This window comes from Corvus hawaiiensis, chromosome 9 (assembly GCF_020740725.1).
Source record: "Corvus hawaiiensis isolate bCorHaw1 chromosome 9, bCorHaw1.pri.cur, whole genome shotgun sequence".
In the NCBI taxonomy this organism is placed as follows: domain Eukaryota; kingdom Metazoa; phylum Chordata; class Aves; order Passeriformes; family Corvidae; genus Corvus; species Corvus hawaiiensis.
The window spans coordinates 8,890,479-8,905,069 of record NC_063221.1 but is presented as its reverse complement, the minus strand read 5'-3'; the positions used below and the strand labels follow the sequence as shown (position 1 = coordinate 8,905,069).

The 14,591-nt window shown below is 51.3% G+C and overlaps 1 protein-coding gene across 1 annotated transcript in view; it reads right to left on the bottom strand.

The window, feature by feature from the left end:
- The window catches only part of TMEM121 (transmembrane protein 121), a 35,085-nt gene extending 20,605 nt beyond the window's left edge, over positions 1 to 14,480 (bottom strand). The window contains exon 1 of the mRNA XM_048312984.1: positions 14,378 to 14,480. The gene's annotated coding sequence lies outside the window, so the exon portion shown is untranslated. The remainder of the gene's footprint in view (positions 1 to 14,377) is intronic.
- Positions 14,481 to 14,591: the final 111 nt, after the last annotated feature.

Genomic DNA, 14,591 nt, shown 5'->3' with positions numbered 1-14,591 from the left:
CTGAAAAGCAAAGCTCTCCACTACTTTTTCCAAAGCACTTGGAAAGCCTGAGCATATCATGACTCCCTTAGGGCATTCCCTCACAACCTCTGGCATTCTCCACTCTCTCTCTCCGAGGGTATCAGACAAAGGGCATGCACACTGGTGAATCCCATGCTGCAGAGCATTTTGATGCTGCTGTTTTGCCACCACTGAGATCACTCCAGCAGGGCCGGCTGTGGCCAGTGAGGGAGGCAGGGCTGCAGGCAGCATCCCCTGCCAGCATCCCCAGGGCCTGACACCCATCAGCATTTTGTTCTATCCAGTTGATCCCAGTCAGCACTAAAGCCATGCTTTGGCATTTCTTAGCTGCTGCTGCCCAGACAAATCACTCTGTGTAATATGGCAGGGCTGGGTGCCCGTGCTGCCTTCCCTGTGCTCAGGCAAGGGAGGGAAGGATTGTGAGTGTGCAGAGAGATTCCCCGCTGAGACAGCAAGTTCTGCCTCTTGGGGCACTTGCATTCAGCAAAAAAATAGGGGGGGAAAGAGTATGTTTACAAATATATATATTCATACCTATATGTATGTCATTATGCTAACTCATGGTGAGACAAAGTGGATTGGCCACAGTCTTGACGTGCTAAAATTAGGTTTTATGTAAAATAAGTATTTGCTTCATGTAGGGCATGTTGGTATTAAGATTTATTTTCATCCTGGCTTGTATTACTGCTTGGTATGATTGGGCAAAGCCCAGGGCACATGCATATCGTTTCCATTCATAACATCTGCATGGATTCATGACCTTGCTAGAGAGCTGAATTGCCTTGCAATCTTTTTTCCACTGTAGAAAGCTTAACAACCGTATAAGTCTTAGAGCAAAAAAAGACCCCATGTATTTGCTCTGCAAGAAGAGCTCTTGAATGGAGTTGTAGGAGGCAGGGAAAGCATCACACCAACTCCCTAACACTCATTACCCATGTGGGCTCATTTCCACGAGCAGGTCCCCTCATGTCTGTGGGACTAACAGTGGATGCCAGGGCAGTAAATGTTAGTGGAGTGCTTGCAGAAGCTCCAGGACAGCCCCTGACTTTCCCAGGGAGAAAAAATTCCAGTGAGTTTATTTACTTCAACTCTTTAACTAAATGCCTTTGGCAAAGGCACTTCACTGTTATGAAGAAAGCATAAATTGAATGCTTACAAACGTGTGTGTGAGGGCCCCCGTGCTCCTGCAGCAATAGAAATGCTGTTGCCATCAACAGGTGGAAACAGTGAGTTAAATAATGACTTTTATGTCCCCTGGGGCTTTCCTGAGGAACGTTCCCTCGCTGCGGCTGTCTTGGGGATACAGCGTTTACCTCATGGAAACAAAAGGTCCAGCGCTAACAGCAGCCAGGAACTAAGGCTGCCCATGGGGAGCAAGGAGAGGAGACAAGAGCAGGATGGGAAGAAGCACCTGCTTATCTGCATAGGATGGGAGAACAGGCACAGTTTGGTTTCTGCTGCAGAGGAGCAGGGATGATGAGAAAGGCACTGTGAGCACCAGGACACTGCTGAGAAAGGAAACAGCCCCTTTCAAGAGACTTCTGCTCATCCTTAAGATAAAAAACTCCTGACTACAGATGGGAAAGTCACAGTTAGTTTAGTAGAAGGAAGATGTAGGTTTATAGAAGGCTTTTCTCAGACAGGGAGAGAGATGCATGAAGGACTGGCTAAAGCCCTGGATTTCTGGGGTCAAGGCTGAGCTGTGACACTCTGATGCAGGTGAGAAGATGAAGATGTATCCACTGAAAGAGCCTGGCCAGGCATTTGGAGGAACTGGGATCACTGGCTCAGCTGAGAGACCAGGCAGTTTGTAATAAAAGGACCACACTGAGGGTTTGCTATACATCTCACTGAGAGTCATTTTGGAGCACTGCTGCTGGAGACAGCAGTGCTGCTGGGAGTGGTAAGAGTTTTGCAAGGGGCTGCTTTCCAGGTGGAGGCTGAGGTGCAGATGCTCGAACCAGCTCTGCTTGGATGTGGCTGGAGCAGGATTTTTATGTGCCAGTTACAGAACTGACATGACGAGATGCTGCTGTTGTTTACTTTTTAAGAAGAAAGAATGTTATAAGAAAAGTCACCTGTAGAAAGTAAGCTTCTCTTGGATGCTTGTGGAGCAATCACCACTGGCTTCATTATAATTAAACAGAAAGGTAGGAAAAACAGGCTGGTAAGTGAGGGCTTCATCCTGAAGAGGAGAAACCACATGAAGGGATCTCCAGCCTCTTCCACATGAGTACTTTTGTCCCCTTTGGCTTATTCCCCACTTCCCCAAGGAGATGCCAGGATGCAGCACCCAGGGCACCAGAGCTATGGGCTCTACAACCCCAGAAGCCTTAGCCCACAGACCTGCTATTGCCTGCCATGTCCCCTTCCCCTCACCCCACTGTCCTGGGGCTGGGGGCTCCCTGCAGGACACTGTGCCCTTGTCTCCCAGCTCCGCTGGAACACATAAGCACCACTTCATCTCATACACGTGGCTTTCTAAAAACATACGTGGTGTTCCCTCCCAAGTGTCAGTATCGACCTTCACAGCTGCCATGGTGATGAGCACCACAGAGAAGCCTATAAATAACATCAGTGTGCCACACACTGGCCCTTTTATGAGCCCCACTCTTCTTGATTTACTTATATGCAAGATATTTTACAGGACAGCCCAATTAAGCATGACAGATGGCTGACGACGAATTCCCAGTGATGACTTGCAAACACTTTGTTTTAAACCAAATAAAAGGATGCAGGACACCAGTAGAAGCTACTGGTGTGATTTTGTATTACCCTAAAACCTCCCACTGGAGAATACCCCAGTGGAGGAGGGGGGCAGAGCTCACCAGGCTGCACCAGGCTGAAAGTTTAGGAGGGTTCTTTAACTCCCCTGCGGCGTGTGTAGGGCAAGCACTCAGGGCAAGGGTCCCAGGGAGTTTCTAGGATGCTACAAGAACCCTGCCACCTGATCACACACATTTTGTCTACAACTCGATCTGAGCAGGTGGCTCTGCTGTCGATGGAATGCAAAAGTGTGGTCGGTCACCCTGTGCTGTACAGTGGCCATGAATTTTGTGGGGGGCCACTGTGGAACTGAAAATCCTTGCTCAGGGGTGCTGTGGTGGCATCAGCACTCACTGTGCATCCAAACTCGGTCATTTTGCCTGCAGCCAGGCAGCTCATCCAGGCTTCCACCACTTCTTCCAAGGTACGCACTCCTCACCCAGCATCCACTGAAAGTAATGCTTTGCTTGGCAGCTTTCACCTGACACTCTGCCATCCCAGGCAGTAATTTCTATATTCCAGATAAGCAACCCAGATCTAAAACAGAAGGCCCAGGGCTTGCATGGCATGTCTCTCTCAGCCCCTGACGAGTCATAGCTATCCTGGGAAAGCCTCTTTCGCTCTCTGGACCCGCTTCCATTTTCTCTCCTGAACAAATGAACAGCCATGATAGATGACCCTCATCCCACAGCTACTCGAGCCAGACAATTTTCCCAGCTTGATGGCATCTTTCTTATGCTCTCCCTGTGCACTCCTGTACCTCCAGGTCAGGGGAGAGCATTCCCAGCAGATACAGGTGAAAAAAAAAGGTTATTCACTGTAGAAATTATTGAAGTTGCTTTCTATGTTGCCCTCTGGGAAAGGAAGTGCCTGGATCCTGCCTGAGTTCTCTGTGAGGCAGGGGCAAGAAAGGCCCCATGGCACATGGGGAAAAATACAGGTTCCTCACTTACAAATAAACACAACACCATTTTTTCAGCTCTTTATGGCTGGAGCCCAGAACTTGATTCAGGCCCAAATATCCATTTTCCGATTTTTGATATTGAATGATTTAACAATATTGAGGAAGGCACAGATCTCATAAAATCACATTCAGTCACCTGAAAATGCAATTACCCCACAATTTTTCAAGCAGAGGAAGTTTTGATCGGCTATGGTTTAATGTTGAGTTGACATCTGAACCCAGGTGGCTGGAAGGTTAATGAAGAGCAATGAGTCCCAATAGTCACCTCTACTACCCAGGCTCTGTGATTACTTGGCTTCAGGTTTATAAATTCCCCCCAAGTCCACATTAAGGCTGTCAGTTCTCCAGTCCCATTCAGCATTTTATCCTTTTATGTCTGCAGCATTTTTCTCCACTCTTTACTCCCTTTTCCCTGCATGGTTTTATTTTTCTTGGCATTTTCCTTTGCCAAGGAAATGGAGCATAATGCAACTTCACAAAGTTCTTTTGCAACTATAAATTTCCTATACTCCCCCTGCTAGACTTGGTGTGAAGGAGTTCAAAGCAATGCTACTCTCGTGAAGTTCCCGTGAATTTGAGGCAAGACCCATGTAGGACTGCAAGGATTCATTGCCAAAGCCTGCTTATAAGGAGGACAGAATTAATTACGAGGTTATTAGCCCCACCATGACCTCCACTCTGAGCGAGAGAGGCACAAGCAATGCCCAGGGTCTAAGGGCACATGATGCTACCTGAGGTGAAAAACTGCTGGTCATTAGTTTGGATGAGTTGTGTAGCTGCAGAAAATGTGGGAAGATCAGAAAAGCCAAGAAATCAAAGGAGGAACCAAAGAAAACACGAGATTGATTTCTGTCATGGAAATAAGAACTGAACAAACCAGTGATTATATTGCTGTAACTAGCAGAGGGATGGGGAGGAGTGGAAGGAAGACATTCCCATTACCAGGGAGCCCAAGGTGGTTTGCTGCTGCGCTGCACACTGAAAACCAGCAGTCATGCTCCCCGAAATTTAAGACACGTCAAGGGAACTCAAACAAGAGTAAATGAGAAGCTGGATATTTCACAAAGCAATTAAAAGAAAGCTTCAAAACAGGAGCCAGTAGCTCCACAGGTAAATTAATTATGTGGAAGCTACCCAGGAAAAGGATGTGTAGCAGCAGCATAAACTTCGGTAGCATCCCTGGTGAGCGGTACCAGCAGACTGAGGAGCCAAAGTGCACAGGGCAAGGGGAGGTGCTGCTCAGCAGAGCCACGACGCAGCAGGTTCTCCTGGAAATGCAGAAAACCAAGGAAGCTGTTGCCAGCCAGGATCTTGCTTGCAAAGGCAAACTTCAGCAGGAGCTTAAAATCCAGCTCCAGAAGAGAATCACGAGGTTACAGTCCACAGCAGGGAGCACTCACTTGGACATAGATCTTGACCAGCCTTAGCATGAGGTGCTGCTGGCACATCTACAGGAATTTCCTTTGCTTTTTAAATGCAGGCATGCAAGTCCACAAGGGCCAACCCAGGCTGTCCTACCTTTAATAACTCAAGAACTCAGGACCTTTAATAATAAAGTTGATTTCAGACTACAATTTAACCTTGCTGGGTAAATGATGGGCAAAGGCAAGGCGTGGCTATAAAAAAAGCAAACCTGCATCTCCTGGCTCTGCTGCTGTTGCAGAAATGAAATGTTCCACAGGGAACAGAAAAGTCATCCCAGGGCAGCAGTAGTGGCAGCTGGAGCTAGTTGCTAATTGCTAAGGGCAACCATAGACCTGCCATTTGCTTGCTGCCTTGCTGTGTCTGGTGTGTGGGAAGGGTGAGGGCACGCTCGCACTCCGCCTGGTTTGCAAACAGCACAGGGGGAAAAGTTCAGCTGGAATGCTTCAGCTGGAAAAAAGCAGCTATATATGAGGATTAGTAACACAGCTTTCTTCTTAACTGGAGCTACTAGCAAGACTCCAGAGATGTGCTTGCCTAAGCAAGTAATGCTATGAGCCATTTAATGGTGCTGGCCCAAAAGCACCTGGAGCCTGGAGTGAGCAAGGCCAGACTGCCTCCAGCACACACAGCCCCTGCTCCCAGCTATTCCAGCAGGGTATAAATACCAGGAATATGGCATGGCCTGAAAACACACGTGTTCCCATCTACTTGTGCAACAGCCAGTGCAGTGCTGGGACAAGGAGAGGCTTCTTTCATTGGGGGGGCCATAGTGTTCCTCTGAACCTTCCAGCCCTGAGACCATAAGAAGTCTGCATGTTTCCAAGTTGCTCATCTGTTCACTCCAGCCTCGCAACCTGAGCAACCCACTTCATCCCAGGGAAGCTGAGGATTTGCTCCCTCCCTGGGTACAAGGACCTGGATCTGCATCCAGATGCTTCCTATGGGAGAACGAAAAGGTGTGATGGGCTCATGCAAAGCAACAAAGATTTCCTTATGTATCCCAAACATCAAATCCATGTTCAAAGCAGGTTCTCTGTGGATGCTCTGCACAGCTGGACTCTCACATGGGTTTGTCTGCAGAGCTGTCACAGTCTGAGCCTCTGCTTTGCAGCCAGATTTTTGTATTCTGTGCTGATTTCCCAAGGGTCTTCATTTGGGCTTATCATCCCCACAGGGATCAATAGGACTGCAGCTGCTGTCCTAGCATCTGCAGCCAGCTTTGCTGAGCAGCAGTGTGGTCTGCTGGATAAAGCAGGGGCTAGGAGCCAGGAGCACTGAAAGCCAGCCCAGCTCTGTCAGGAGCCCCCGCCGAGGGCTCAGTCAAGCCAATCGGTATCCTCAGAGACATCCAAGGCATGTCCCAGCTGGGCATTGACACCGGTGACCTCGTGTCTGCCTGATCAGCAGGGAGAGCACTGAGGAGCCCCATGGGCCCAGCAGGCAGAGGAGAGCAGGCAGTGGTCCACTCCCTCCACATCCCACCCCAACTCTTCCCTTGGCTCTGACTTGTTGTGAATCTGAGTGCTGAAAGTCTGCAGCATCCGTGGCCAGGATCAACTGAGAGGAATGTAATTAAAACAGCCAGTGTAGGCCTGCATTGTGGCAATGGGCAGGTGGCTGGAGATACCTTCTCTGCCCCAACTCCACAGCCAGTGACACGCTTGGGAAGGAGTCCTTCTGCAGAGAAGCCTGGTGGCTGCAGAGCCAAGTGCTGCTCGCTAACAGAGCCTTTCCAATCTCCCTGAGTGCCTCTGGTCTTTGCCAACCTCTTCCTCGAATTCCATGGAATTACAGGTCCAACAGCAGGCTGGAACAGCCATACCAGAGACCAGTAGCCATCTAAGATGATGCGGACCCATAACTCTGGGTTAAAATCTTGATTAGCATCAGCTGCATTCCTTTTTGTGGTGATCCTGTGATCCACAACTGGTGCACACTTCATGTTTTGAACACCACCTTCTAAATATCTGTATTAATGCCTGCTTGTCCTCCTTCACGCTCTGCTTTGTGGTCACTGTGCTCGGACATGCAATACAGGCATTGCCCAGCACAGGGATTCAAGCTTGATTAGCAGCAACAAAAGCTCTGTTAATACAACCAGATAATGATGCCATCCTAACCCCTTCGATCTGGAGAAGCCAGACCCACAGGAAAGTACCCTTGTCCTCCTGATCACTGCACAAGCTCAACAACATCACCTGTGGTGCCACTGGAGCCAGACTGACCGGCACATTTCCCTGCTACCATGCTCCTTCAGCTGTAATAACACTCCAGTGGAAAAATTATGGATGCACTTTGCCAGGTGCCTGTGTTTGCAGCGATGGATTCTGCATCTGGTTATTAACCTCTTGCAAAAGCTCAGTGTTATCTTACATGGAAGTAATATGAAGTTAAACAGCTGTTGATAACTTATCTCCCATTATCCACAACTTCATTCAAGGCCAATATTTACTCACATCCCAGAAGCATTGCTGTATTCCCAATGGCACTGTTTGTTGAGTCAAATGAGAGCAATTTTTAATAGGTCTTAGGTATTTAGAGGGCCATGTTACCCAAGTGCCTCCTAATCCTGAATGTGAGACACAAGAAAACTCTGCAGGAGTACAAGGCCTGGACACGGTGCACAATCTGCAGAGGAAACCTAATCTGGAGGAAGAAACCTCACTGGGGGAGGAAACCCAGCTTGGGGAGCATCTCCTGCAGGTACACAGGTGCTGGCCCAAATTTCCCACCTCCTGCATTCTGCACCAACCACTTGCCATGCTGCTGTTTCTCATCCTTCCTCCCTCAGAAGGCAGATCAGCCATAGGCTAGCAGGTACCAAAAGGTCCCAGCCGTCAGTGTGACCCTTTCCCTTCCCTTTTTCATCCTCTAATTCAATCAAGGGATCAGAAGAGACATCCCCTGCCACTTCACTCCATCATTCAGACTACTGTAGGTAGGCTACTCTTAGCTGAAAAAAGTAATTCTCTGGGCTTTCACTGTGGACACTGCCAGGAGTGTGTCAGTGGTTTGCTTCGTGGTATTTTTCCAGGGAGTCCATTCTCTTCTTTATTACTTTTACTGATGCTATAACAGTATGGCAAAGCCTTAGGCAGACTGAGACCCTGCTGTGCTGGACATGGCAGAAGCAGAATTTGCAGAGAGCAGAATTTGCATCCGAAAAAATAAGATCCCTGCAGTATAACTTTTCCCACCTCTATCAAAAGGACTGGGGTGGAGACTGCACATTCTGGGAGGAGTTCCCAAGCACTTCCCATCTGCACAGGAGCTCCCATGCACACAGCTCCTGCTGTTCCTACCTCAAGTTATCAGGTGTGAAGGCAGTTTCCCCATGAGCTACACAGCCTGGGCTCCACTCACGACCTCTCCTCTCCTCCACACCACCACTGGTCCACACTGTAATGAGTAATTAGACCTTGGCGACCACTGGGCTGTTTTACGATGCCACTGGAGTTGGTGGAGTCAGCAGAGCTGAACCCCTGATCTGTAAACAAGTGGCAGCCCTTGGAATGGCCAAGGACTGGCAAGAGACCACAGTTAATGCTAAGTCTAAGCTGCAAGTGGCAGGTACATTTTAAGTGTGTCCCCTGACTCAGTACCCAGTTGTGGTGAGTTTATAGCCTTTGATATTGTTACATTAATCATAAGGAATCTCCCAGTTCCTTGGAAACACAGCGACAAGCTCTCCAGGGCTGGTTTCAGTGGTTTTATTCCTAGGTAATAGCCCTCTCCCTCAGTTATAGCTATGTCTAGACACATAGTGAGGAAAGTGCTATAAACATTTGATGGAAAAACCCTGTCTACCTCCTAATTCCTGCATTTCACATCCCGACCCTGCACTGAGTACATGGTTGTAAAGTCTGTGCTCACACACCTTCCCATGCCACCAGCCCTGTGCGACAGCAGCTTGCTGTCCCTGGCACGGGAACACACAGCTGGCCCAGCCCAGAGGGTTCCCAGGGGCAGGAGGCTGTTTGCTCAAGTCCTACAGTCTGCCTCAAGAAAATGGCCAGGTGGGAAGGCAAGAAGGAAGAGGCGCTGCAAATCCCCTTGGGAAGCTGCAGCAGGAGCAGCACTGCTCCTCGTGGCATTTCTCAGCACTGCCCTTCCAAGCACTCTGACCAGGCAGGACAGTGTGAAGGGGGAGAAATCAAACTCACACACAAACAAGAGGAAAGAGAGGACGTGTCTATTCCTTTGGGGAGGAACACTAATTCCTTATCAATCAAAACCAAGAAAATTAACATAATGGGATGAAATCCTATCATGTGCAAGGCCTCTATGAAAGTCAAAAAAGCGTTTACTAAGTTTAAAGACTGTGTTTAATGCACCCATAATTCCAGTGGCACCGTTCCAGTTATACTGGAACTCTGGGGACTCTGACTACCTATTTTACATCTCCCCGGGGTGCTTGAAATAACTGAGGCCTCTGAGGAGGATGAGAGTGGCCAGGGTGAGTATATGCTGAAGCCTGGGGTTGACCCATTGTCACCTGGCACACATCACAGGGAAGGAGAATTCAATCACAGCCCCGTGGCTGTGATGTTGACCAGGACCAAGCACACAGGGAAAGGGGCTTGGGAAGGCGCTGATAAGCAACATCACACCTCAGCCATGGAATCATAGAAGCATAGAATCATTTAGACTGGAAAAAGCTGCTAAGATTGTAGAGTCCAACCACTAACCTGACACTGCCAAATTCACCACTATGAAGTCCCTAAGAGCCACATCTACACATCTTTTAAATCCCTCCAGGATGGTGACTCAACCACTTCCCTGGGCAGCTGTTCCAATGCTTGACAATCCTTTCCATGAAGAAGTTCTCCCTAATATCCAACCCAAACCTCCCCTAGCAAACCTTGAGGCCATTTGCTCTTGCCCTGTCACTTACTACCTGGAAGAACTGGGCAACTCCCACCTTTTCACACCCTCTTTTCAGGTGGTTGTAGAGAGCCATAAGGTCCCCCCTGAGCCTCCCTTTCTCCAGGCTGAGCCCCGCAATTCCCTCAGCTGGTCCTCATCAGACTTGTGCTCCAGACCCTTCATCAGCTTTGCTGCTCTTCTCTGGACTTGCTCCAGCACCTCAATGTCCTTCTTCAAGTGAGTGGCCCAAAAATGAATCCAGACAAAGCAGAGAGGCAGTCAGGGACCGATGGTGAGTGAGCCAGTGACCTGCCTGGGGTGACTCTCCTGCCGGCAAAGGTGGTGATGCCAGTTGTTGTTGATTATTTTTCAGCTCTTGTGTGCATGCACTGCACAGCACTTGGAGCCTTCAAGATAAAAGGTACTTTCACCAGCACTTCAGTGGCTTGTTTCCTATTATAGGTCTGGTTTTGACACTCCCCCACCCTCTTATCTAACTTTCTCTACAAAGCTTTTCTCACTTTTTCATGTCTCTTCTGTGGTCCCTAGCCAGGGAAAAAGCATAACAACAAAAACAATACCAAAACCGTATTTATTTCCTTTTTGGAAAGCTTGAGTTTAGTCAGACAGTGATCTGGAGACAGGAGACTTTCATAAAGGTGATTCTATAACAAAGAAATATGCATACTTTGCTGTAAACTCCTCTCTTCAAAATGGCTTGGTACTTAAGGAAAAAAGGCCTTTGTTTTGTCTTTTTTTTTATTTTTAACGAGCCGAGTGAATGTTTTAATTTAGTTGGATAGAAATTTTCACGGTTTCTTGATGTGAAAATGTGAGCCTGTAAGAGTCGCCTTTGATGCTTGAGTTACGTTTTAAACACTTGATGAGTCCTGCAGAGCTGTTAATCCTTTTAGCATAGCTAATAGCTGTTGCTGGAGTGCTCCTGAAATCCTGTTTTGTTTCTGTCTTCTGGGCTGGAGGCTCCCTCCGGAATGGCAGCAGTCCACCCTGGAACTGTTTGCAGGAGCCCCCCACACCACTGAGGACACTTGAGAACCCCAGGGCTCGTGGATCTTTGATGGGAGCCACAGGAGTCTTCCCACATATATAACAGGATGATGCTGGACAGCTCCAGCATCCACTTGCAGGAATGCATAAAACCCAGTGTCATTCCGGAGTTGTGCCAGGGGGAGGTCAGAGGAATTTATGAGCCCCCCTTCTCCCCATCACCCTTCTGGATGGGTCACCTGCATGAAATGGTGCAGCAGGAGCTCAGGAATGGCGCCCCGACCCTGCACTCAATAGTGGAGCACAGACCGCAGTCTGTGTGTGCCATCCCCTGCTGTGTTCAGTGTTGCTACCTTAAAATAAGGCTTTTCATTATCAAATATTTTGAGTTCAGCTCTCTCCAGATTTGGCAAGCCACCCCACACCTTGTAAACAGGCTTTCCTCTGCTCTCTAGCTCTGGATTTGCTTGAAGGATAGGTAGCAAACGGACTTTGGGGAAATGCAAATGCCTTCCACAAAGGATGCTGCAGGGAGAGATGAAAGCCAACTCCATTTGCATTAGTTCTGTAACTGGATGTTTTCCCTCTCCCGTTTAGACTGTAGTTCACACACACACATTTTTGCCACTAAGCTATTTGTTGTCAGCTGCTCCTCCCAGGAGTTTTGAAGAAATCCCCATTTACACACAAAGTTACTTGTCAGGGCACCAGCAGTGAGCTGCACAGGTAAAAGGAGCACCCCGGGAGCTGGGATTCAGCAGAGCCCTGCCATGGCCTTTTGGGCCAGTGCCACCTTGCTCTGTACCCCTGTGCACAAAGGAGGACACCCCGAGCCTGCAGCAGGACCTGCCGGACCCTCCTGCCACCACCCCCAGGCAGCATTACTGTCAGGATAGCTACAACAAAACCAGCAGGTTGATGAGCTCCAACCCCATGCACAGGACGTACTTTTAGGTGTCCCACAGCAAAATAGCAATCCATTTGTTAAAACACAAAAGCAGACACGGGAAAGCACTCTCTCTCTGGGTCCATGTGCTAAAGAACAGAGTAAGCAGGGCTGTCTCCCAGGTGGGTGTGTGTACACAGCACTCCTGGGGATGGGTATTCATCCCACTGTTGCTGCTGCGCCTCCACAGCAAGGGCCCAGAATCTCCACCGGGTTTCCTCTGAAGAGCTCCTTGGAGAGCCTGCAGTGCACAGCAAGGCACCCAGAGCTGGATGAGGACACAGGGAAGCAGCACTGGGGACTCAGCGCCAGACTAGAGCTCCAGCTGAGACGCTGTGCCAAGCCATGCTCACTTCCTCAGCACATCACTCTGAGACCCTCCTCCACCATTTGCACGGATTTTTGTATATATTTCCCTTATTATCCTTTAAAGGGAGCAGGGGAAACCTCTCTGGCAGCAACCAGAGCAGTTTAAGAGCAGTTATGCTCAGGCAGCCTTTGAAGCCACTGAGGTAAATGGGATGGGGCTGGAGATCCTAATACTGCTAGTGTCCTAACCAGAGGCATTTCTGGCTTAAACAGGCAGCCAAACATCTGTTTTCATTCTGACAGCAAGAGTCTTGCATTGGGAAACAGATAAAAACCCAGGGAAACCGATAAAAATCTGGTTTATATTCAGCCCCGTCTACTGTTGGTTGTGGCAAAACTCATAGAGAGCCCTAAAACTGCAGAATCTGTGCTTATTTCACCTTATGTCAGTGATGCTTGGGAGAAGGGGATTTCTGGAGGAGGATTTTTGCACACAGCAATCAGACTCTTGTACTCACATCCATTGTTGCAGATAAACCCAGGGCACCCTTTGCCACACAACAGGCACCTGGGGGAAGCCCAGTGCCACCTGTGATCTGTAGCCACAGGGTGGGCACCCCGCAGCCAGGATGCAGCCCAACTCAGCATCAGTGCTGGCACAGCAAGGAGCTGCGCAGGACCCGTGGGGCACAGCAAGCCTGGGAGATGTGGAGGAGATTGTACTGGGACTGTGGGCATTACTGCGGGCCTCTGTGAAGGGGGCTCACAACTAGAGGCATCCAAATTCCTGGCATAAATCACCACGGGACACCTAAAACCTCGTGCCAGCTGCCCGGCTGCCCAACGAGAAGTGTGACAACGGCATGTCCAGAGCGAGGACTCCAGATCTGACATCTCTCCAGAGCAGGAGCACAGGACCGGGCTCCCCAGGAGATGCGCTGGGCTGAGCACACCTTCCCTTTCGCAAGGCAGAGCCACAGATCGATGCCCCCACGCCCATGGGAAGTCACAGCTCAGCCGCACAGCCCGTCTGCACGACCGATGGTGACAGTCTGCCACCGTGCAGGGAAAAGAGGGAAGAGGCTGCAAACAAGGATCTTCCACGCACAGGGAAGCACCCCGGTAAAATCCGCCCCCGACAGCAGCGGCAAGGCAGGACGCCCAGCAGTACCCACGTCCCCTGGTGCACATCAGGGGCGCAGGTGGGCAGCGTCCCTGCCACCGGGCTAGGAGAGGGAAAGTCTCGCTCAGAACATGTTCGGCACTCTCAGGGAAACCTGCCCCCTCCTCACGGCCCCGGCTGTGCCACCTCGCCCATGGGCTATGTCCCCTCTCCCACACTCGCATTCTGAGGTCGACTGCAAAGGGGACGTGTTTCCAAGGTGGAAACGGGAGCATCCCGAGCCTCCCCAACACTTAGCCCTGCCAGGAGGCTGGAAGGACTCCCCGTTCCCTGCGGAGAACCGAGCTCCAGCACGATGGTCATCCTCCAGCCAAGGCCTAGCGGGGAGCATCCCCGGGAGCGGGACGGACCCCGTGGGGCGAGACACCCGCACCCTGAGCAGCGGCAGGCTCTGGGCATGCCCTTCGGGGCTCCCCCGTCCCACGGGTCCCTCTCGGAGCTCCCACCCCGAGGCCAGGTTCCCCGAAGCCAAGTTTGGTCCAAGAGCAACAGAAGCTTCTCCCGCACCAGCCCGAGCAGCCGGCTCCGCTCTCCCCCCACCACTGGCTGCGTACCCGGCTCCTCGCCACTGCGGCCGGTCCCGAGCGGGATCCCGGCCCTCGCCGTTGTCCCGCCGGAGGGCTCGGCGGGTGCGGGCGCAGCGGGGAGCGGAGGGGAGGACGAGCGGCCGGCGGAGGGGCGCAGCCCGGGGCAGCCCCATCCCTGCAGCATCCGCTGGCGGAGTGGCGAGGGGGCGAAAGCGGGAAGCCGGTGCCCGGTGGGACCGCAACGGGGGAAACTTGCGCCGCGTCCAGAGCCCGGCGAGGCGATACCGCGGCGGAGGAGGGGGGATGCTCGGCGCCGCGCGGCGGGGGCGGCGAGGCCCCCGGGTGCCGCCGGCGTGCCTTACCTGCCGGGCCGCTCCGGAGGCTGCAGTCCGCGCCGTAAATCCGTGTGCCGGGTGCGGAGCCGGGCGCGGCGCCGGGCGGGCGGGCGGGTGCCCCCACCGGGGCCGAGGAGCCCCGGCCGCCCGGCGCTCAGCCCCGCGGCGCCCGCCGCCCCCGCCGCGCTGCCCGCCGCCCCGCCTCGCCGCCCGCCGCCCCGCCTCGCCGCATCGCCGCCGC